The sequence below is a fragment of the Equus caballus genome, unplaced genomic scaffold (assembly GCF_041296265.1).
Source record: "Equus caballus isolate H_3958 breed thoroughbred unplaced genomic scaffold, TB-T2T haplotype2-0000713, whole genome shotgun sequence".
NCBI classification, from domain to species: domain Eukaryota; kingdom Metazoa; phylum Chordata; class Mammalia; order Perissodactyla; family Equidae; genus Equus; species Equus caballus.
The window spans coordinates 178,314-202,711 of record NW_027221973.1 but is presented as its reverse complement, the minus strand read 5'-3'; the positions used below and the strand labels follow the sequence as shown (position 1 = coordinate 202,711).

At 35.2% G+C, this 24,398-nt stretch overlaps 1 pseudogene; it reads right to left on the bottom strand.

Annotated features, from left to right (window-relative positions):
* Positions 1–24,398, bottom strand: part of LOC111772236 (regulator of DNA class I crossover intermediates 1-like) — a 70,450-nt pseudogene that overhangs the window by 43,242 nt on the left and 2,810 nt on the right.

Here is a 24,398-nt window from a genome sequence, read left to right as displayed (position 1 = left end):
TTCTCCTTTTATTCTGTCTCATGTCAATTTAATTCATAGCCCAGCCAGAAGAACCTACAAGAGATAGAGGAATTCTCTTCCTCCCCTACAGCAGCATGTCCTGCCCCTGTTATTTTCTGTTCTACTTCCAGAATCCAATACAATACTTAGGGTAAGTACTCAAAAAACATACGTTCAATGTATGAATGAAAACAGAGTGAGGGAGAAAGGAAATATATAAAGTTAAATACATCACTGGACAGCCACATGTAAAAGAATTAAACTGGAACCCTATCTTACACCATACACAAAAGTCAACTCAAAATGGATTAAAGACTTAAATACAAGACCTGAAACCATAAAACTCCTAGAAGAAAACATAAGGAATAAGCTCCGTGACATCAGTCTTCATGATGATTTTCTGGATTTGACACCAAAAGTAAAAGGAATAAAAGCAAAAATAAACAACTGGTCCTACATCAAACCAAAAAGCTTCTGTATAGCAAAGGAAACCACCAACAAAATGAAAATGCAATATAAAGAATGGGAGAAAATACCTGCAAATCATATTGTCTGATAAGGGATTAATATTCAAAATACATAAAGAGCTCATACAACTCAATATCAAAAAACAACAATTGATTAAAAAATGAGCAGAGGACCCTCTGAACAGACATTTTTCCAAAGACGACATACAACTGAGCAACAGGTACATGAAAAGGTGTTCAACATCACTAATCCTCAGGGGAATGCATTCAAAACCACAATGAGATATCACCTCACACCTGTTAGAATGACTATCATCGAAAAGACAAGAGAGGGGGCTGACCACCTGGCCGAATAGTTGTTTGTGTGCTCCAGTTCAGTGGCCCAGGGTCCGCCAGTCCAGACCCTGTGCACAGAGCTATATACTGCTCATCTAGCCATGCTGTGGCAGCATCCAACATAGAAAAACTAGAATGACCTGCAACTAGGATATACAACTATGTACTGGGGCTTTGGGGAGAGAAAGAAAGAAAAAGATGAAGATTGGCAACAGATATTAGCTGAGGGCCAATCTTCCTCACAAAAAGTAAAAAAAAAAAGACAAGAGGTAAGAAGTGTTTGCAAGGATGTGGACAAAAGGGAAGCCTTGTGCATGTTTGGTGGGAATGTAAATTGGGGCAAGCCCTATGGAGAACAATATAGAGGTTCCTCAAAAAATTAAAAATAGAACTATCATATGATTCAGCAATCCCACTTCTGGGTATATATCCAAATAAAATGAAAACAAGATCTCAAAGAGATATCTGCACTCCCAGGTTCACAGCAGTATAATTCACAGAGCCAAAATATGGAAACAACCTCAGCGTCCATCAATGGATGAATGGATAAAGATGGTGTGGTGTGTATATGTGTGTGTGTGTATATATACAATGGAATATTCCTGAGCCATGAGAACAAATGAAATCCTGCCATGTGTGAGAACATGGACGGAGCTAGAAGGCATTATGCTAAGCGAAATAAGCCAGACTGAGAAAGACAAATACTGCATGGTATCACTTACATGTGGAATCTAAAAAAAAAAAAGTCAAGCTCATAGAAACAGAGAATAGAAAAGTGGTTGCCAGGATCTGGCGACTGGGGGATAGGGAAAGGTTGGGAAAAGGGTACTAACTTTCAGCAAAATGATGAATAAGATCCGAGGATCTAATGTAAGACATGGTGACAACAGCTGATAACACTATTACACAAATGAAGAAAAAGAACTAAATATAGCAAATATATTTACAACAGAAACTTTTATTCCTAAAGTTTATTAATAATGTATTTACTTCTACTAAAGTGTGACTACGTTTACTTGTGACAACTGTCATCTGTGGAGAAACAAAAATAGCACAGAAAGGAAAAGAGGAGACACTAACAATACTGTGATCAATTTCAATCCCTTTTTTATGAACTCAGTTCTTAAGCTCTCATTTTAACACTTGTTTTAAAAATTAAATATCAGACACAAGTTTCCTTGAGAGAGAAAAAAATACTCTGATTAAACTTTTTATTTACTTGAAGAATCAAAGTGCAGGCCAAAATGAACTTTATTTTGAAGTATTAGACTACTATAGTTAACATCCCAAGAATGTCTAAGGAATTCAAGTTATGAGATAGGAAACTAATCATTGAGGCAAAAACTTGTTCAGCTCTTCCTTTCAAACAAATTCTCCAAATAGGATAAGACAGTAAAGATATTTATTCCCTGCTCTTTAGCCAAACTTTGGTAACTATCTGCCTAGACAAAATAACATAATAATTGAAACAACAGTGCTATAAGTTTAACCATACCTTATAAAATTAATTTTATATAACACACCACCTAAAAAAATAATAAATGGATTAAACAATAAAACATTTTAAGCAGAGACTAACAAAGCTTCTAATTTAAGAGGGCAATTAAGTTTTAAAATTACTTTCCACATCCTTTGAGTTCTAAAATTACAAAATTATTGGAAAACTAAACATTATGATCACATCAGACTCAAAACAAAATGTTACTGGAGAGGCTGACTTACCAGGTTTTTTCTTCTGGCAAGATATCTGATTTGCCATATACAGGTTAAGGAGGTCTAAACTGACATCAGAATTTTTGACAGGGGATAAAACTCCCCGTAATTTCATTTGTGATTTTAACCTTTTCTTTTCAAAATATTCCTAAAAAAATTAAAAATAAAAAGTTATTCTAGCAACCATATAGTTTCAGGCAGAATCATCAATAATAAAAAGCAATAATGCTATTAAATAATTGACTTGATATTTTTTATATTTCTGTGACACCTCCTTTACATGTTTACATATAAATTAAAATGAATCATGATAACTTGTAGTTTGCCCAAAGACTCTAAATTACAGCTTCTTATAATCTTTCTTTTGTTAAGCGTAATGCCTTTAAAACAGAACTGTATAAAGCCATTCCCAGGTATCAAAAGATTAAAAAAAATTATCTGAACGTGGAACATTTTTAAAAACCTGATAAAACAAATCTGATAGGCTAAAAACTTGTTTTTCTGCAAAGTATGCTATACCACAGATATAAAAAGCCTAAAGATATGCATAGCTGTGTGCCAATAAAATTCAACTGAAACGAGAAGAGAAAAACAAAAAGAAGCTATGTGAGAACTTATCTGCAGCCAAAGCTAACTTAATTCTGTTATCTCCCCATGACTCCTAGATTTTCTTTTAAACCAGACTTGTAAATAATTATCATTTTTCATTCAGTATTTATTTCTGATTGAGCAGAATTATTCTTATTTTCATTCTTTTTCTCTCAGATTACATCCTTAATTTAAGAAGTTCAAAGGCATTTGTTCAAAATTTGTTTATTGAGCAACTATTATGTATTAGACACTATAACAAATTGTGAAAACATCTTCTTCTTCACTATATAACTCATAACACAATGGCATAAACGTGATTATAAATGTGAGACATAAAAAGTGAAAAAAGTCCAAGATGGTAAAAAATTTAATGCAAGAGGAAGTATCATTTTTCCAAGAAGTTAAGGTTTTATCACATTAATATTTCAGAATATTAATTATAATAGACTTTTAAGATTCTAAAAAACATAAGAACTGTAAGAGACTTGCCAGCTATCAAGCAAAAAAGTAAATGCTGCATTTTTATGCAAACTTAACCACAGATAAAAAAGTGTTTCGTTTGAGTGATGTGCAACTCTACATTGGGGCTTCTTTAAAAAGATCACACTATGGTCAGCAATGAAATGACAGAACCTTCAGGATGTAAATATTTTTCCCCTTTGAAAAACATGACTCTGGATCTTATAATTGACAGTGTCTTGGAATTAAGATATTATTTCCTAAGGCACTGTACTCTGTGAAGGATAAGACCATAATGAGAAAGAGAATGACACAAACAATTACAACTGAGCATCAGGAGTATGTAAACTACTGGTAGATGTGGGGAGAGTTGGCAGAGGGAGGGCAGGAGGAGAGGGAAGCTTTCTTAGAAAATGACTTCTAAGATAGATGGATGAGCCAGAGTTAGCCAGAGGGTGGGAAGATAATGTTCCAGGAATGAAGAAGAACAGTACAAACACTGTGTATGAAGGGAGCAAGCCTTTACTCCAGGGGACACGGCTGAAGAGGTTGAACCCTCATAATCTATCCATCACGATAACCTCTAATCTTTCTTTTCCTAGTGAGAACAAAGGTATGTAACTAATTTACCAGACAAGGTTAGGCTCAACTTTTTTTGGGGGGGTAACTTTTGCAGACAATTTCACTATTTTATTATTTAATATCAAATAAACAATAAATTCAAAACACATTTCCAATCTTTTTAGCACATTAACAAAGTTGTTAGGACAGTTAGACCGCCACATACAATTCCTATGGGGATATCTAAGACAAGCAAATCTTTATTTAGTAAAAAAATGTACTAAAGCATGAGTATAAAAGACAGATTGTTAAAATATTTAAAATATATGTATAGTTATGACTTCCAATGGCTTTTGGTGCCATATTTCATATTATAGGATATCAAGTTTATTTCTAAATATTTTTTGTGTGGTTTTTTAACTTTTTATTAAGATTATGATAGTTTACAACCTTGTGAAATTTCAGTTGCACATTATTGTTAGTCATCTTGTAGGTGCACCACTTCACCCTTTGTGCACTCCCCTCACCCCTCCTTTCCCCTGGTAACCACCAATCAGTTCTCTTTGTCTATATGTTTAACTTCCACCTATCAGTGGAGTCATACAGAGTTCGTCTTTCTCTATCTGGCTTATTTCACTTCACATAATACCCTCAAGGTCCATCCATGTTGTTGTGAATGGGACAATTTTATCCGTCTTTATGGCTGAGTAGTATTCCATTGCGTGTGTGTGTGTGCGTGTGTGTGTGTGTATACATATATATACCATATCTTCTTTATCCAACCATCAGTTGATGGGCACTTAGGTTGCTTCCACATCTTGGCTATTGTAAATAATGCTGTGATGAACATAGGGGTGCATGGGACTTTTGGAATTGCTGACTTCAAGCTCTTTGGATAGATACCCAGTAGTGGGATGGCTGGGTCATAAGGTATTTCTATTTTTAATTTTTTGAGGAATCTCCGTACTGTTTTCCATAGTGGCTGAACCAGTTTGCATTCCCTCCAACAGTGTATGAGGGTTCCTTTTTCTCCACAACCTCTCCAACATTTGTCACTTTTTGTTTTGGTTATGTTTGCCATTCTAACAGGTGTAAGGTGATATCTTAGTGTAGTTTTGATTTGCATTTCCCTGATGATGAGTGATGATGAGCATCTTTTCATGTCTATTGGCCATCCGTATATCTTCTTTGGAGAAACGTCTGTTCATGTCCTCGGCCCATCTTTTGACTGGGTTGTTTGATTTTTTGTTGTTAGGCTCAACTTTTTTTAACAAGTCTCATTTGGTAGAGACAAGTAAAAAATAATTAGAAGATAAATAGAAAACTTCCAGAAGACAATCAAATTTTAAATTGAAAATAGACATTTAAAAGGAGCAGCCAGGGAGACAAATAAAATCTTAAGAACGTGTCAAAGGAAGCAAGGGAAGAGCTTGTTTCAAGATGAAGGGAACGGGCAGCAGTTCTCTGAAAGAAGACTGTTCACTTCATGAAGTGCTAAATAAAGTTTGTATCACCAAAACAAAAAAGATGAAGGTTATGGAAAAGCAGATGACACATTAAAGTATATGAAAAATATCTTTGGAATTGAATAACATAAAGTTCAAATTTTTTTATTGAATTTTAGTTAACATAGAAAGTTATGTTAGTTTCAGGTGTACACATAGCGATTTGACATTTACACACATTACGAAATAATCACTACAATGATTCTACCAACAATCTGTCACCAAAGTCATTACAATATTATTGACTATATTCCCTACATTGTATATTACACCCCCATGGTTTATTTACTTTATAACTGAAAGTTTGTACCTCTTAACCCCCTTCACCTATTTTGCCCAACCTACCACCAGCTTCACCACTGGCAATGACCAGCCTGTTCTCTGTGTCTATGAGTCTGTTTCTCTTTTGTTTGTTCATTTGTTTTGTTTTTTAGATTCCACATATAAGTGAAATCAGATGATACTTATCTTTCTCTGTCTGACATATTTCACTTGGAATAACACCCTCTATATCCATCCATGTTGCTACAAATGACAAGATTTCATTCTTTTTTACGGCTAATATTCCACTGAATAAATATATGCCACATCTTCTTTACCAATATATCCACCGATGGACACTTAGGCTGCTTCCACATCTCGGCTGTTGCAAATAATGCTGCAATGAACATAAGGGTGCATATTTCTTTTCAAATTAGTGTTTTTGTTTTCTTCAGGTAATACCCAGAAGTCAAACTGCTGGGTCATATGTTAATTTTTAATGTTTTTAGAAGCTTCCATACTGTTCTCCATAGTAGCTGCAACAGTATACATTCCCACCAAAAGTGCGCGAGGGCTCCCTTTTCTCCACATCCTCAGTAACACTTGACATTTATTGTCTTTTGATGGTTTTGATTTGCATTTCCCTTAGGATTAGTGATGTTGAGCATCTTTTTACATGTCTGTTGGGCATCTGTAAATGTCTTTGGAAAAATGTCTATTCAGTTCCTCTCATTTTTTTATTGAATTATTTTTTTGACATTGAGTTGTATGAGCTCTTTATACATTTTGGACATTAACCCTTTAACAGATATATCATTTGCAAGTATATTCTCCCATTTGGTAGATTGCCTTTCCATTTTGCTGATGGTTTCCTTTGCTGTGTAAAAGCTTTTTAGTGTGACGTAGTCTCATTTGTTTATTTTTGCTTTTGTTGCCCTTGCCTGAGGAGACAGATCCAAAAAATTATTAAGACTGATGTCAAAGAGTTTACTGCCTAAGTTTTCTTCTAGGAGTTTTATGGTTTCAGGTCTTACGTTTAAGTCTTTAATCCATTTTGAGTGTATTTTTACACATACCGAAAGAAAGTAGTCCAGTTTCACTCTTTTGCCTAGAGCTGTCCAGTCTTCCGAATACCATTTATCGAAACAGCTGTCTTTTCCCCACTGAATATTCTTGCCTCCTTTGTTGTAGATTAATTGACGATATATTTGTGGGTTTATTTCTGGGCTTTCTATTCTGTTACATTATCTCTGCATTTGTTTTTGTGCCAGTATCATAATGTTTTGATTATTATAGCTTTGTAGTACAGTTTGACATCTGGAAATGTGATACCTCCAGCTTTCTTCTCTCTCAAGATTGCTTGGCTATTTTGGGTCTTTTGTGGTTCTATACAAATTTTAGGATTATTTGTTCTAGTTTTGTGAAAAATACCAATGGTATTTTCATAGGGGTTGCATTGAATCTGTAGATTGCTTTGGGTAGTACGGACATTTTAACAGTATTAATTCGTGAGCACAATACATCTTTCCATTTATTTGTCTTCGGTTTCTTTCATCCATGTCTTATAGCTTTCAGAGTATAGGTCTTTCATCTCCTTGGTTAAATTTATTCCTATGTATTTTATTGTTTTTGATGCAATTGTCATGGGAGGGTTTTCTTAATTTCTCTTTCTGATAGATCGTTATTAGTGTATAGAAACCCAACAGATTTCTGTATATTAATTTTGTATCCTGAAACTTCACTGAATTCATTTATCCTAATAATTTTTGGTGGAGTTTTTAGTGTGTGTGTGTATATATATATAAACAATATATATAAAATAAAAAGTATATATATATATTTAGTATAAAGTATCATGTCATCAGTAAACAGTGACAGTTTTACTTATTCCTTTCCAATCAGGCTGGCTTTTATTTTTCCTACTAATTGCTGTGTTAGGACTTCCAATATAATAAAAGTAGTGAGAGTGGGCATCCTTGTCTTGTTCCTGATCTTAGAAGAAATGCTTTCAGCTTTACACCATCGAATATGATATTAGCTGTGGGTTTGTCACATACAGCCTTTACTATGTTGAGGTAGGTTCTCTCTATACCCACGATGTTGAGAATTTTTATCATAAATGGATGTTGAATTTTGTCAAAAACTATTTCTGCATCTATTGAGATAATCATACAATTTTTATTCTTTGCTTTGTTTATGTGGCATATCACAATGACTAATGTGTGCATACTGACCATCCTTGCATGTCTAGGAAAAATCCCACTTAATCGTGGTGTATGATCCTTTTAATGTATTGTTGATTTTAGTCTGCTAATATTTTGCCGAGGATTTTTGCATCTACATTCATCAGGGATATTGGCCTATAATTTTCTCTTTTTGTAGTGTCTTTGTCTGGTTTTGGTATCAGGGTAATGTCGGCCTCATAGAATGAGTTTGGAAGCATTCCTCCCTCTTCAAGTTTTTGAAATAGTTTGAGAAGGACAGGTATTAATTCCTTAAATGTTTGGCAGAATTCACCTGTGGAACCATCTGGTCCTAGACTTCTGTTTCTTGGGAGTTTTTTGACTACTGAGTCAATTTATTATTAGTAATCAGTCTGTTCAGATGTTCTATTTCTTCCTGATTCAGTCTTAGAAGACTGTATGTTTCTAGGAATTTATCTATTTCTTTTAGGTTGTATAATTTGCTGGCATCTAATTGTTCATAGTAATATCATGATATTTGCATTTCTGAGGTGTCAGACATAACTTCTCTTTCATTTCTGATTTTACTTATTTGGGGCCTCTCTTTTTTTCTAGATGAGTCTGGCTAACGGTTTATCAATTACCTTTTCAAAGAACCAGCTCTTAGTTTCATTGATCTTTTCTATGGTATTTTTTCAGTTTCTATTTATTTCTGCTCTGATCTTTACGATTTCCTTCCTTCTACTAACTTTGGGTTTTGTACGTTCTTCCTTTTCTAGTTCCTTTAGTTGTAAGATTAGACTGTTTATCTGAGATTTTTCTTACTTCCTTAGGTAGACATGAATCATTTACTTGCTCTTTGATTTCTTCAATGACACACTGGTTGTTGAGCAGCATGTTGTTTAGACTCCATGTTTTGTTTTTTCCAGTTTTCTTCTTGTAGTTGATTTCTAGTCTCATACCATGGTGGTCAGAAAAGATGTTTAATATGATTTCAATCTTCTTCAATTTACTGAGACTTGTTTTGTGGCCTAACATATGCTCTATCCTGGAAAATGTTCCGACCGACTTGAAAAGATGTGTATTCTGCTGTTTTGGGATAGAACACTCTGCATATATCTAGTAAGTCCCTCTGGTCTAATGTGTCATTTAAGACCAATATTTCCTTATTGATTTTCTGTCTGTATGATTTATAAAGTTCAATTTTGACACTAGTAAGAGCTGTACAGTGAAGTGGACCAAGGAGCAAATGGGAGATGAGAGTGAAAGGGCATAGCAGGAAAGAGAAAGGACCCAGAGACACCTTTACTTGTCTAATAGGAGAAAATTCAGTATGTGTAAATATCAATGGAAAGCGGAAGTAAATGGAATCCAGATCACAGACAGAGAGACCTTCCTTTGATCAGAGGGAATTACTTCTGTAGTTAGAGGACGGAAAGAGAAGATGGATGAAGAAGGAAGGTGGTTTATAGAACTGGTGGTAGAAATTTGAGATAATTCTCATCTGATAGCTTCTATTTCCTCTGAACTATGATACAAGGTCATTTAACGAGCATGAAGGGATAAAGAATAGTGTTGGGAAAGAGAGGTTTGTGGAGGTAAAGGAAGGTATGAAATTTTCAAAGAAGAGAAAAATGAAACGATTAGAGATCAACACCTTGGGAAGAGCCATGTGTCTTTCCCTTTCTGATAAAGATTCAAAAGAATGATCCAGATAGAGTTAGATTACTTTTTAAAAATAGTCTTGGGACAGCCTTCATTCATAGTTTATTTATTATTGAGTGTCTATGTTATTGCTAGAGACAGTTCAAGGCACAGGAGATAGAAAATGAACAAACGTGGTAAAATCCTTCTTCTCATGAAGATATTTTAATGGGGGGACAGAATAAACAAATTTCTAAGAAAATATAGGATTATGAAAGAGTGACAAATTAAAGAGGGTGAAGGAGAGACAGCATTTGGAGGGCAGGGAGCTATTTAGATGTAGTGATCAGAGAAGGCCAGTCTAAGAGGACATACTTTAGCTGAGACTCAAATGTTGACAAGCCAGACATGCAAATATCTCGAGGGAGACTATTCCAGACAAAGAACAGTGGCAGAAAGAAGGTCAGTGTGGCTGAAATAAAATGAATAGGACAATTAGTAAGAAACAAGGTCAGAGAGGCAGGCAGGGTGCAGATCCTTCTGGTTCTTTTAGACTTTGGTAAAATCACATTTCATTCTAAGAGCAATGAAAAGCAATTGAGGCTTATAAGCTGGGGAATGATAAATTCTGATTTGTGCCTTTAAAAGATCATACTAACCACTGTGTCACAGACTACAAAGGAGTAAAAGATAAAGCAGAAAAAAAGTGATAAATTCAATTACATTAAAATGAAGAACTTTTCTTCAAAGACAGGATTGAAAAACTAAAATTAAAAGCCAAAGGACAAATATACCTGACAAATAATTCCTAAATACATAGACACAATAAGAAAAAGACAAACAACTCAAATAAAAAATGAAAAAACTACTTGGAAAAGTACCTGACAAAAGAGGAAACCTGAATGACAAGATAGTCAGTCTCATTAGTAATCAAGGAAATACAAGTTAAATTTACAATGAAGCATCAATTCACTGAGTTAACAACTATCCTGCTTTCATAATAATCACTCCCTTGCTTTTCTTTAAATTTTACTACCTTCGAACATATTTTTTCTGTTTTGGAACTTTTCGTAAATGGAATCTTACTGCTTGTATTCTTTTGTGAGTTGCTTTCTTTATCCAACTTTATGTTTTTGAGATTCATCCACACTAATTACACGTAGTTGAAACATTTTCACTGCTCCATCATTACTTGGGTATGCCACTATTTGCTTAACCATTTTCTGCTAATGGACATTTGGGTGGTCCCCTTTCCTTCCTCCTCCCCTGTCCTTCTTCCTCTCTTTCTCCTCCTTTTCTCTCTTTTTTTGTTTGCTACTTAACAACAACAATATCCAAACAAGCTTGTACATGTCTCAAAGTTCACAAGTGGAAGAGTTTCACTCAGATATATACTGCTGAACTGTAATGTACATACATGCTCAACTTTACTGTGTAATGATCAATGTAATTAAAAAACAAAAAAAGGTGGTAGGTTATAAGGCCATTATACTACTCTAGGCAATAAATGATGATGATTTGAATCAGGGTGCTAATAGTATAGGTAGTGAGAAGTTATCAGACTTGGGATACATCTTGGAACTAGAATGACAACAAGAATCAACAAGGTCCTTAAGTCTCTGCCTAAGCAAAATGGTTGGTTATCAAGCTATCTACAAGGTTGAGAAGACTAAAGGAAGAGAGTCTTCCAATTTCACTTAGTTATTACCCTTGGAAAAATGCTTCAGAAGATCACTTTTTTCATAAAGCTAACACAAATAAACATATTCTCTTTACCTTTTGCTTTCTCCTTTCCTGCTTGATCAGAACCCTGGTCCTGAAAAAGGAAACAGGATAAAAAATACAATGATTAAAGAAATGGTCTCTAAAATGATTGTTGAGCCAGCCTGGTGGCAAACTGGTTAAGTTCACATGCTCCACCTTGGTGGCCCAGGGTTCCTGGGTTCAGATCCCAGGCACGGCCCTACACACTGCTCATCATGCCATGCTGTGGCAGCATCCCACATACAAAATAGAGGAAGATTGGCACAGACGTTAGCTCAGGGACAATGTTCCTCAAGCAAAAAGAGGAAGATGGGAACCAGATATTAGCTCAGGGCCAATCTTCCTCACCAAAATAAATACATAAATAAAATAAAATGATGTCATTTTAGTTGAATTAAAGATTTGGAATTAAAATCTAAAAGTATAGTGATAATTATGCTATTTTATGAAAAGAAACTATGAAAATGTTCTCAAATGTTATAGTATATACTGTTTCACAAAATTTTCTTAGATAGAAAATCCAAGAACTAATAAGAAAGACTCTACACCTATCATTAATAATGAAGCATAAAATACATCTGAATTATAAAATCAAGATAAGCAAAGAGAAATCAATGCATTGGCAAGGAGGTACCACTGAAACATTCTCATATGATAGCAATATTCTTGGTCAATGCTGCCATTTTAATTTTCCTTGTATTTCAATATTCTACTTCTATCAACAGGAAGTAGAGAAAGGACCAAAATCTATATAGGATTGAAAGAAATGTTAAGTTTATTATTAGAGCAATTCAGTTACATTACTATATCAGCTATGCAAACTTGAAATCTCATAACTTCTTTAAAACACAGCTAGCTTTTATGGATGTGCTTCACACCTATGATCTCTGTGCCAAACACTGCAACGAATCCCATGATAGTGCAATATTTAATGGTTATAAATTATTTGCTCTATTAATAATAGTAGAATGCCATAAAACATTCATGACAAGATAAGCAGATATGCACAATAAATCTTTTGGATATACATGAAACTATGATCTCAAATTCAAGATTTGTACAAGAATTATAAGTAAAATGACAAAATGTATTTTAGCTACATGAGATTATATAATAACATGAAAATAATAATTGCTAATGATGAGTACCATATGTCTTGCACCTTTCTAGACACTTCAGATACTTTACATGTACAAACTCATTTAATCTTCACAGGAACTCTGTAAGGTAGGTTCTATTTTTATCCCCATTTTACTGATGAAGAAACTAAGATGCAGAGAGGTTAAGTTACTTGCCCAAGGTCACACTGCTAATAAATGGTAGAGCCAGACTGAAACCTAAGCATTCTGGTTTTGAAGTTTTCAACCAGATATTATACTGTCTTCCAAGAATGTCAACTGTGAATATACAAAGCTGTTCATTTTCCAAATGATTTTCATAAACTACATGAATGACAGTTACTGAATACCCCCAGACTTTGGTACTTACTGAACTTGTACTTTAACATACTTCCCAATAGCTATGTCTTAATTGACCATTTTGAGTTCAATGAGCAAAGAATTCAATCTGTCCAGATCCATGCAGCATAAGTGCACTGCTGGCATTCAAACTTTAGAAAAGAAAAAGGAAATAAATCACATTTCATTGACCCATCAAATGCTAAGGCTAGAGAGGACATTAGAGATTAGTTTATTCTCCATCATTTTAAAACTTAAGGCAAAGAAAGCAAAGTGGGGGCTGGACCTGTGGTGCAGCAGTTAAGTGTGCATATTCCGCTTTGGCGGCCTGGGTTTTGCCGGTTCGGATCCCAGGGGTGGACATGGAACCGCCTGGCAAGCCATGCCGTGGTAGGCGTCCCACGTATAAAGTAGAGGAAGATGTGCACAGATGTTAGCTCAGGGCCAGTCTTCCTCAGCAAAAAGAGGAGGATTGGCAGCAGTTAGCTCAGAGCTAATCTTCCTCAAAAAAAGAGAAAGCAAAGCGACTTTTCAAAGTTCCGAAATATAAGAAGTATGACAGAGCCAGCAGTATTAAACAAGCCAGATTACAGAGACAGTAGGAAGAAAAATCAATTCTATAAGAAGTTCCCACATTATAAAGATCAATAGAATTAGGGACTAGCCAAAGCCTAAATACAGTCTTCATATATGTATAAATCAAGTGATTTTACTCCAGGCTGATTTTCCATTATCCAGGACACTCTTATGGCTCTCACCAAATTCTATGTACTCCATAATCCCTATTCCTATGTGTCTAAGAAAAAATTAATTAGGATTTCAAGACCAATTGCTAGATTAGCCTACTAATACTAGACCACAGTGAAAGTGAAAAAAGATCCTAACGTATAAGTCAAAGGCAATTTCATAAAAAGAACATTTTAAATTATTATTAAGGCAACCAATGCTACTAAATAGTACTATATGTCTAAATGTTTTACCAAATATAGTCACTCTCAATTACCTGCACTAGAAAAGAAAACTGCATCAGCTAGGATTCTTAAGTTACAAGAAATTGAAAGCTCCTTTGGTTAATTAAAACAGAAAATAAATTTATTAAAAGAAAATCAGGTAACCAACAAACATGTCAACAAGGCTGAGGAAGCACGTTTGGCACCTGGCAAGAACAAGGAAGTCTAGGGAGCTGTGGCATCATAGTCAAAATCAAGCCATAATTAGTCTCCTAAGGACACCACTGCCAGCACTGGTGAACACTAAACACCACTGACTGCACCAGTTCCACTCCTGGACAGTGAACACCACCCCCTGGCATCACTGGCATTAAAATTCAATCCTGCTGCAGCTCTTGCAACTGCTTCCAACTACAATAGAAGCTCTATAGTCCCTACTTCTTTGTGTTACTAGCTTCTAATTCAAAGTACAGGACAAGTGCATCTAAGTCTCAGCTTAGGTCACATGCCTATTTGCTAGCTGCAAAGCATGGTGAAACAAATGTCTGGGTTTTTTCCCCAAGATTCCACATAGGGAGGTGGTCTGTGCCTATCACCAAAACTCATAAGGTAGGAAATACCCCCACACATAGATAAGGGGCTCAGATGCTTGGCTGCCAGTGAGTACAAATGTCCACTAAAGAGATGTAGATTAAAATTAAACTAGTTGACAATCCAAGTGACTTTTTACTTGGCTATGTCAGTGGGAAAAAAAAAAAAATATATATATATATATATATATATATATATATATATTCCTAATAGTTGCTTCTAACAGTTTTGCTTAGGCTAACTTAAAATAAAACTGTAAAGTTGTTTTTTTTCTCCCCCAAGGGTTGACCAAGATGATGATATAGGAGGATCTTGAGCTCCCCTCTTCCAACAGACACACCAAATGTACAGCTACACTTGGAGCATTCCCTCTGAAAGAGATCCAGAAACTAGATTAGCGACTCGTACACACAGGACAAATGCAAAAATACCCAGGTTGAAACAGGTAGGAAAGGCTGAGACACACTCTCATCATAAACCCCACCCCTGCCACAATGCCATACAGTCAGAAGGGAATCCCCAACTCCACCTTTTCCCTGAGGAGCAAAGGGTTTGACCTCCACATCTAGTGCTCCAAATTTTAAGACTCTCACCAAACGGACAGACTCCCAAAACACCTAGCTCTGAAAGCCAATGGGCTTGTGTCCACAAGACCCACAGGACTCTGGCAAATAAATAAGCATTTTTAACAGGAATGCAGCACTCACCAGAGCTATCCCCTCAGGGTTCAACACGGAGTGAGCAGGCAAGTATGTTTTAAGTAAGCCTCGTGGTAACCACAAAGTAAAAGGCTAGAGGAGATATACAAGATAAAGAGAAAGTTATCAAAGTATACCATAGAGAAAATCATCAAATCACACAGGAAGAGAACAAGAGAGGAAGAAAGGAATAGAAGAATTACAAAACAACCAGAAAACAACAAAACGGCCATGGTAAGTCCATCCATGTAAATAATTACTTTAAATGTAAATGTTTTTTGGCTGATTGGATTAAAAAACATGACCCAAATATATGTTGCCTACAAGAGACTCATCTCAGCATTACGGACACAAACAGACTGAAAGTAAAGGGATGGAAAAAGATATTACATGCAAAGGGAAACCAAAAGCTAGGGTAGCATAATTCTCAGACAAAATAGACTTGAAGACAAAGACTGTAACAAGAGACAGCAAAGGCCATTACAAAATGATAAAGGAGTCAATTCATCAAAAGGATACAAGAACTGTAAATATTTATGCACCCAACATTGGAACACCTAAATATATAAAGCAAATATAAACAGAACTAAAAGGAGAAACAGGCAGCAATAAATAATAGCAGGGGACTTCAAAACCCCACTTTGAACAACAGATTGATCATTGTGATATTGTAATTTACAATAAGAAATACATATTTGGATGCAACCAACATAGGAGCACCAAAGTACATAAAGTAACTATTAACAAACCTAAAAGGAGAAGTGAACTAATACATAATAATAGTAGGGGACCTAAACCCCACTTAGATCAATGGATAGATCATCTAGACAGAAAGTCAACAAGGAAATAACGGAATTAAATGAAAAACTAGACCAGATGGACTTAATAGAACATATATAAAAACAGCAGAATACACATTCTTCTCAAGTGCACATGGAACATTCTCAAAGATAGACCATATGTTGGGAAAGAAGGCAAGCCTTAATAAATTTAAGAAGACTGAAATCATATCAAGCATCTTTTGTGACCATAATGCTATGAAACTAGAAACCAACTACAAGAAAAAAGCTACGAAAGTGACAGATATGTGGAGGCTAAACAACATAGTACTGCACAACCAATGGGTCATTGAAGAAATTACAGGAGAAATCAAAAGATATCTGGAGACAAATGAAAATGAAAATACATTATACCACACCAACTCATGGGATGCAGCAAAAGTGGTCCTAGGAGGGAAAATCATAGCAACACAGGCTCACCTTAAAAAACAAGAAAAATCTCAAGTAAGCACTTTTAAACTGCACGTAACAGAAATAGAAAAAGAAGAACAAACAAAACCCAAAGTTAGCAGAAGGAGGGAAATAATAACAATTAGAGCAAAAATAAATGAAATTGAAGCCACAAAAATGGTAGAAAGGATCAACGACCAAGTGCTGGTTCCTTGAGAAGATAAAATTGACAAACCCTTAGCCAGACTCACTAAGGAAAAAAGAGAGGAGGCTCAAATAAAATTAGAAATGAAAGAGGAGAAATTAACCGATACCACAGAAATACAAAGGATCATAAGAGAATACTATGAAAACTATATGCCAACAAATTGCAAAATCCAGAAGAAATGGATAAATTCTTAGACTCATACAATCTGCCAAAGCTGAATCAAGAAGAAATAGAGAATTAAAAAGATCAACCACAAGTAAAGAGATTGAAACAGTAATCAAAAACCTCCCAAAAAATAAAAGTCCAGGACCAGATGGCTTCTCTTAAGAATTCTACCAAACATTCAAAGATTTAAGACCTATCCTTCTCAAACTATTTCAAAAAATTGAAAAAGACTGCATACTTCGTAAGTCATTCTACAAGGCCAACATCAAGCTGATACCAAAGCCAGACAAGGATAACACAAAAAAAGAAAATTACGGGCCAATTTTGCTGATGAACAGAGATACAAAACTCCTCAACAAAATACTGGCAAACCGAATACAGCAAAATCTTAAAAGGACCATACACCATGATCAAGTGGGATTTATACCAGGGACACAGGGATGGTTCAACATCCACAAATCAATCAATGTGATACACCAAATTAACAAAATGAGGAATAAAAAAGGTGATCATCTCAGATGCAGAGAAAGCATTTCACAAGATCTAACATCCATTTATGATGAAAACTCTCAATAAAATGGGTATAGAAGGAAAGTATCTCAACATAATACAGGCCATATATGACAAACCCAAGCCAACATCATACTCAACAGGGAAAAACTAAAAGCCATCCCTCTGAGAACACAAACAGGACAAGGGTGTGCACCCTCACCACTCTTATTCAAAATAGTACTGGAGGTATAGCCAGAGCAATTAGGCAAGAAAAAGAAGTAAAGGGTATCCAAATAGGCAATGAAGAAGTGAAATGCTCACTGTTTGCAAACGACATGATTTTATATATAGAAAACCCTAAAGAATCCATTGGAAAGCTATTAGAAATAATCAACAATAACAGAAAAATGGCAGGGTACAAAATGAACTTGCAAAAATCATTTGCATTTCTGTACTCTAATTACAAACTAAGAGAAAGAGAACTCAAGAATACAATACTATTTGCAATCACAACAAAAAGAATAAAATATCTCGGAATAAATTTAACCAAGAAGGTGAAAGACCTATACAATGAAAACTATCAAGGCTTTATTGAAAGAAATTGATAAAGACATAAAGAAATGGAAAGATATTCCGTGCACATGGATTGGAAGAATAAATACAGTTAAAATGTCCATACTACCTAAAGCAATCTGCAGATTCAATACAATCCCAATCAGAATCCCAATGACATTCTTCACAGAAATAGAACAAAGAATCCTAAAATTCATATGGGGCAACAAAAGACCCCAAACAGCTAAAGCAATCCTGAGAAAAAAGAATAAAGCTGGAGGCATCACAATCCCTGATTTCAAAATATACTACAAAGCTATAGTAATCAAAACAGGATGGTACTGGTAAAAAAACAGACCTACAGATCAATGGAACAGAATTGAAAGCCCAGAAATCAAATGACATATCAGATTCAATGCAATCCCTATCAAAATTCTAGTGGCATTTTTCACAAAAATAAAACAGACAACCCTATTATTTGTATGGAACCACAAAAGATCCCAAATAGCCAAGGCATAATTGAGAAAGAAGAAAGCCGGAGGCATCATACTTCCTGATTTCAAACTATATTACAAAGTGACAGTAATCAAACAGTATGGTATTGGTATAGAAACAGCCAGACAGACCAATGGAATAGAATATCCAGAAATAAGCCAGAAATATATGGTCATTCAATTTATCACAAAGGAACCAAGAATACACAGTGGGGAAAGGACAGTTTCTTCAATAAATAGTGTTGGGAAAACTAGACAGTCACATGCAAAAGAATGAAACTGTAACCGTTATCTTACACTGTACACAAAAATCAACTCTAAATGGATTAAAGACTTGAATATAAGACCTGAAACCATAAAATTCCTAGAAGCAAACACAGGGGGTAAGCTCCTTGAAATTGGTTTCGGCAATGATTTTTTGGATTTGACACCAAAAGCAAAAATTAAAAAGTGGGACTACATCAAACTACAAAGCTTCTGCACAGCAAAGGAAACCATCAACAAAATGAAAAGGGAACCTATGGAATTGGAGAAAATATTTGCAAATCTTATATCTGATAAGAGTTTAATATCCACAATATGAGGAACTCATACTACTCAACAGCAAAAAACAAATAACCTAGTTAAAAAATGGGCAAAGGACGTAAATAGGCATTTTTCAAAAGAGACATGCAAATGATCAACAGGTACAGGAAAAGGTGCTCAATATCACTAATGCTCAGGGAAATGCAAATCAAAACCACAATGATTTATCACCTCATGTCCTTTAGGATGACTTGCATCAAAAAGAAAAGAGAGAACAAATATTAGGATGTGGAGAAAAGGGAACCCTTGTGCACTATTGGTGGGAATATAAATTGGTGCAGCCATTATGGAAAACAGCATAGAGGTTCTTCAAGAAATTAAAAGAACTACCATTTGATCGAGCAGTACCACTTCTGAGTATAAATCCAAAGAGAAATCAACATCTCAAACAGATATCTGTACTCCCATGTTCATAGGAGCCTTATTCACAACAACCAAGGTGTGAAGCAGATTAAGAGTACATCAATGGATGAATGGATCAAGAAAATTTGGTATATATATACACCATGGAATATCATTCACCCTTTTAAAAGAAAGAAATCCTGGGCCAGCCCAGCAGCATAGTGGTCAAGTTCGCATGCTGTACTGTGGCAGCCCGGGGTTCGCAGGTTCAGATCCCAGGCACAGACCTAGCACCACGTGTCAAGCCACGCTGTGGCTGCATCCCACATAAAGTAGAAGAAGATTGGCACAGATATTAACTCAGCAACAATCTTCTCAAGCAAAAAGAGAGAGAATGGCAACAGATGTTAGCTCTGGGCCAATCTTCCTCACAAAAAAAAAGAAAGAAATCCTGTCATTTGTGATAACATGGATGAACCTGGAAGGCATTAGATAATTAAGTCAGACGGAGACAAATAGGACATGGTACCACTTATATGTGGAATCTAAAAAAAGTTAAAATCATAGAAACAGAGAACAGACAAGTGGTTGCTGGGGGGTCAGGTAAATAGGGAGAGGTTGGTAAAAGCATACAAACTTTAAGTTATAAGATGAATAAGTTCTGAGGATAACATGGTAACCATACCATTTGTTAATACAAAATAACATTGTATTGTATAATTGAAATCTGTTAAGAGAGTAGAACTTAAATGTTCTCACCAAAAAAGAGAAATATCTGAGGTGATGGATGTGTCAATTAACTTTCACAATGTATGCATATATCAAACCATCACATGGTATACTTTAAATATCTTACAATTTTATTTGTCAATTATACCTCAATAAAGGTAGAAAAAAATAAGATAGAAAGGACGGGAGAACAAATGAATATATCCCCAAATAATGGGGTAAACTAGATGGAATTTTATATCTGAGAAAAAGAAAAACGTGCAGATAATTAAAATAGCTTGCTATATATAAAATGTGAATCCTCAGAAGTCATTTGCTACTTTGACTACTGCAATATTAAGTATGTAGCTAGCTACCATAATTATACTTTAAAGAGTCTCCTTGATTTTATGCAAATGTTCTCCTATATTTCTTACTACATTGGTAATAGCAATAAAACACAGCTCTGATTATCACTTAGGGACGTGACTTCCATTGCCTGCCCCAACTTAGATTTCAACTTTGTTTTCCATTCCTGCGTTTCACGTATTCCAACACCCGACCAAATGAAAATATAGTTTTTCTTCTCCATATATGGAGACTCCTCCCACCATATTTTGTACTCAAAACTTTCAATACCTTCAAGACCCCATTCAAACATCAGTTTCTTCATGAAATTTATATGCACTTTATAAAAAACAATTTTAAGAGTTTCTCTAATTTTTGTCCTGAAATTTAAATTACCAGAGATTTAGGGGTGGGGAGGTGGGAATGAAGCTCATCTCTTTAACAGTAATTACTATGTTATTCTAGAAAATGGATTTTTAAAGAAATATATTGCAACCATCTCCTTCAGTAAAAGTTTAAGTGAACAATATTAGTTGCCATTATAGCTACATACTGAAAATAACATCAAAAGGCCATAACTTCTTCACAGAACACTCCACAAGTTATCAATTGTGGGAAGCAGGGATATAGATTACACTACCTTATTCTTCATTAAGATAGAAAGAATAAAGTAAAATAGAGAAATGTAAAGAGGTTAAGAAAGGGAAAGAAGAGAAGAGAAGGGAGGGAAGGGGAGAAGGAAAGAAGAGAGAGAGAAAGGAAGAAATAAAACCATACTGACTACAAAAATATAACAGGGCATTCTGCCCCTTGCCATTCTTTCTAGTAAGCAAAGATTTAAAGGAAAACGCTAAAGAAATACTTTCTTTAAAAAAAAAAAGACAGGCAGTAATGTGGTCAAAGAAACATCAAGAACAACACGAACGTACATTTTACATGGAGTACGCAGGAGATGTTGAAACTACATTAGGGATTAAATACTATGGGTGTCACATATCTTAACTGTCAGCTAGTCTTGAATTTTCTTTGTTGTTTATTTTGTTTTGCTTTTTATTTTGCTGCTTAGTTTATCTTTTTAGTGGCGAGGTGCCATGCAAAAGAAACCGTTTCCAGATTGTTACAATCTTGTAATAACATCTTAAGTGTGATTCAAAGTGAAAAATGTAAATAAAATTAATAAAGCAATAACTAACAATTGAAAAAATTATTTTATGGCTTGTGTCACAGTGAAATTAACATTAACCTAAGACATCATAATGTTAACATTGTTAGCTAGCAGACTTATTAAGATTCAGGACAGTAACTAGCCTAGAAAAAGTACTTAGGTTGGTTTTCCACATTACTAAAGCAGGTCCACCTGATGTGTCAGGAATAGTAATGATATACATTAGAATGCTATGGCTTTCATAAAAATTCTTCTCTTGCAATACAAGAAAAAGTTTTTAGAGTAATATGAATTACAAAAGGTATGGTATTGAGAAAAAAAGTGTCAATCGATAAGGCAGAAATCCACCTAATATTAAGAATACAGAGCCTACTTAAAATAAGTTCTTAGAGATTGAATTCTTATAGTACTTTCACATAGAAAATATTGTTTCATAGTTACAGGCTGTAATGATAAACATGAACAGCCATCTCCTGGGTCATACAATGGAAGAGATCTTAGATTGTGAATGATAGCCCAACACAGATGTGTATTTCAAGTTATTCACAATTAAATCTTAAAAACTTTATTTCAACATTACAATTCACTAAAAGCTTCTAAAGTTGAAGTTTTTCACTCCATTTATGGGATATTTTGAATAAATATTTTCAACTGTTTTTGAATAAAATGTCATCAAAATTTAGAGGACTTGCTTGCAAAAATGTTCAATAACAGGGGCTGGCCCCGTGGCCGAGTGGTTAAGTTCGCGCGCTCCGCTGCAGGCGGCCCAGTGTTTCGTCAGTTCGAATCCTGGGCGCGGACATGGCACTGCTCCTCAGACCACGCTGAGGCAGCGTCCCACATGCCACAACTAGAAGAACCCACAACGAAGAATACACAACTATGTACCGGGGGGCTTTGGGGAGAAAAAGGAAAAAATAAAATCTTAAAAAAAAAAAACAAAACTAGTCTTTAAAAAAAAAAAATGTTCAATAACAATGCAGGATACATAGATTGATTTATCAAGTAACTCTTCAAAGAGTCAAATGTTTATGAAATCCAATTAATAAAAGGCAACAAAGAAAGCAAGCTTATAACAACACGCCAAAGTATTCTTTTTTGGATTCAACATCAGTATTGTCTCAAAAACAGTGTAATTCAGTTACATTAACTGTGCATATAAAAAATTGAAAATTTTGACAACTGTAGCTTTGTTCAGTAAAATATCAAGCCTCTTTGACTACAACTGTGAAATATACATGAACTACAACCAATTCCAAGTGTATCTTGGCTACACAGGTTACATAATTTAGTAAGAGTCCTGTTTTACCCAAGATGCTATGATCCATCAAATTTCTATTTATATTATCATTGCAGAAATAATTTTATCTTTAATGTTCTGCAGTTACATGTGTCAAACTATTGTCTGCAGCTATAATCTCCTTAAAATAACTACCAAATCTGAAAGTAACTCCTGATGCTTTTTCAGCAGATTTGTGCATTCAGATTGTCATGTGACCATGAGAGATGCTAAATGCTGGCAAACATTTTGTGTACTAGTTATAGATTCATCAACTCAAATGAAAAACAAAGCATCAGTATTTATCAGGAAGCATTAATTTTCCTTTATTTGAGCTCCCTGCTGCCAAAAGGTTACAAAAGCATTACTAAACACTATGAAAAAGGAAACGGTTGTTGACAAAACCACTGTAGCAACAACACTCCTACTACTCTTTGTAGGCACTCTGACAGGACTGATTAGCCTCTATTCCTAGCAAATATTTCACTTACACCTAATCTAAAATTTTCCATGTTTCCTATTGACCCCACTCCCAGGCATGGCGGCTATACAAATCTCTCAGACCTTAGAATGCAATGTTACAACTAGCTGGTACAAGTGGCTAGCAGAGACAGCAGCATTAAATACTTCTCCCATCCCATCCAGCAAGTTAGTTGTACCCAGCCACTCATGTCTCAGCACACTTTATCAGCAAGTGCCCTTCATGCTATCTTTAAAAGAAGCTGTTAGTTACTTTCTATCTGGAAAGTGTCAGGCCTGGGTTATCATTGGATGTCTTCAGATTTAACCACATGTTAAAGTGAGAACGTTCTTCACCACACACGTTGCTCATGCACTAATACAGACCATGGCAGAGGTTAAAAAAAAAAAAAAGGATGTTCACTGAATCCATCTGGGTTCATTTTAACGGAACCATTAATGGTAGCTTATATTTAATTAAAAAACAAAAACTCCGAAAACAAATGCTAAACTGGGCATGCCACTAGGATCACAGGCATAAACCATGACTGTCCTAGGCAAACTGGGATGATGTTCACCGTACATTTAAGTGTTATCCCCATTTAACAGATGAAGAAAGAGATGCAGGGACAGAGGCTAATTCACAGTAAAGAGAATTTATTGTAAAGCTAATTAAACTTAAGTTCAGAGCCCTTCATCTGCATATTCCCCTTCCAAGCCCTATACCTTATTTTGTAGTCACAATTTTGTATTCTTTTTTCCGTTAGGAAGGTCCCTCACAACCTGATCTGCTCCTATACAGAGAGGTTTAATAATTAACATAGGACTGGTTTTTTTTGCTTGCTTTTTTGGGGGTTGTTTTGTTTTTAAAGATTTTATTTTTCCTTTTTCTCCCAAAGACCCCCAGTACATCGTTGCGTATTTTTAGTTGTGGGTCCTTCCAGCTGTGGCATGTGGGACACCACCTCAGCATAGTCTGATGAGCAGTGCTATGTCCGCGCCCAGGATTTGAACTGGCGAAACCCCGGGCCGCCGAAGCAGAGCGCACGAACTTAACCACTCGGCCACCGCACCAGCCCTAGGACTGGTTTTGATTTGATCTGGAAAATATATAGTCATACAAGAAAATGGAAAAATAGTATTCATTATTTTTCCCCAGAAGAATCCTAACTGGTATCACTGTCTTGGAGTC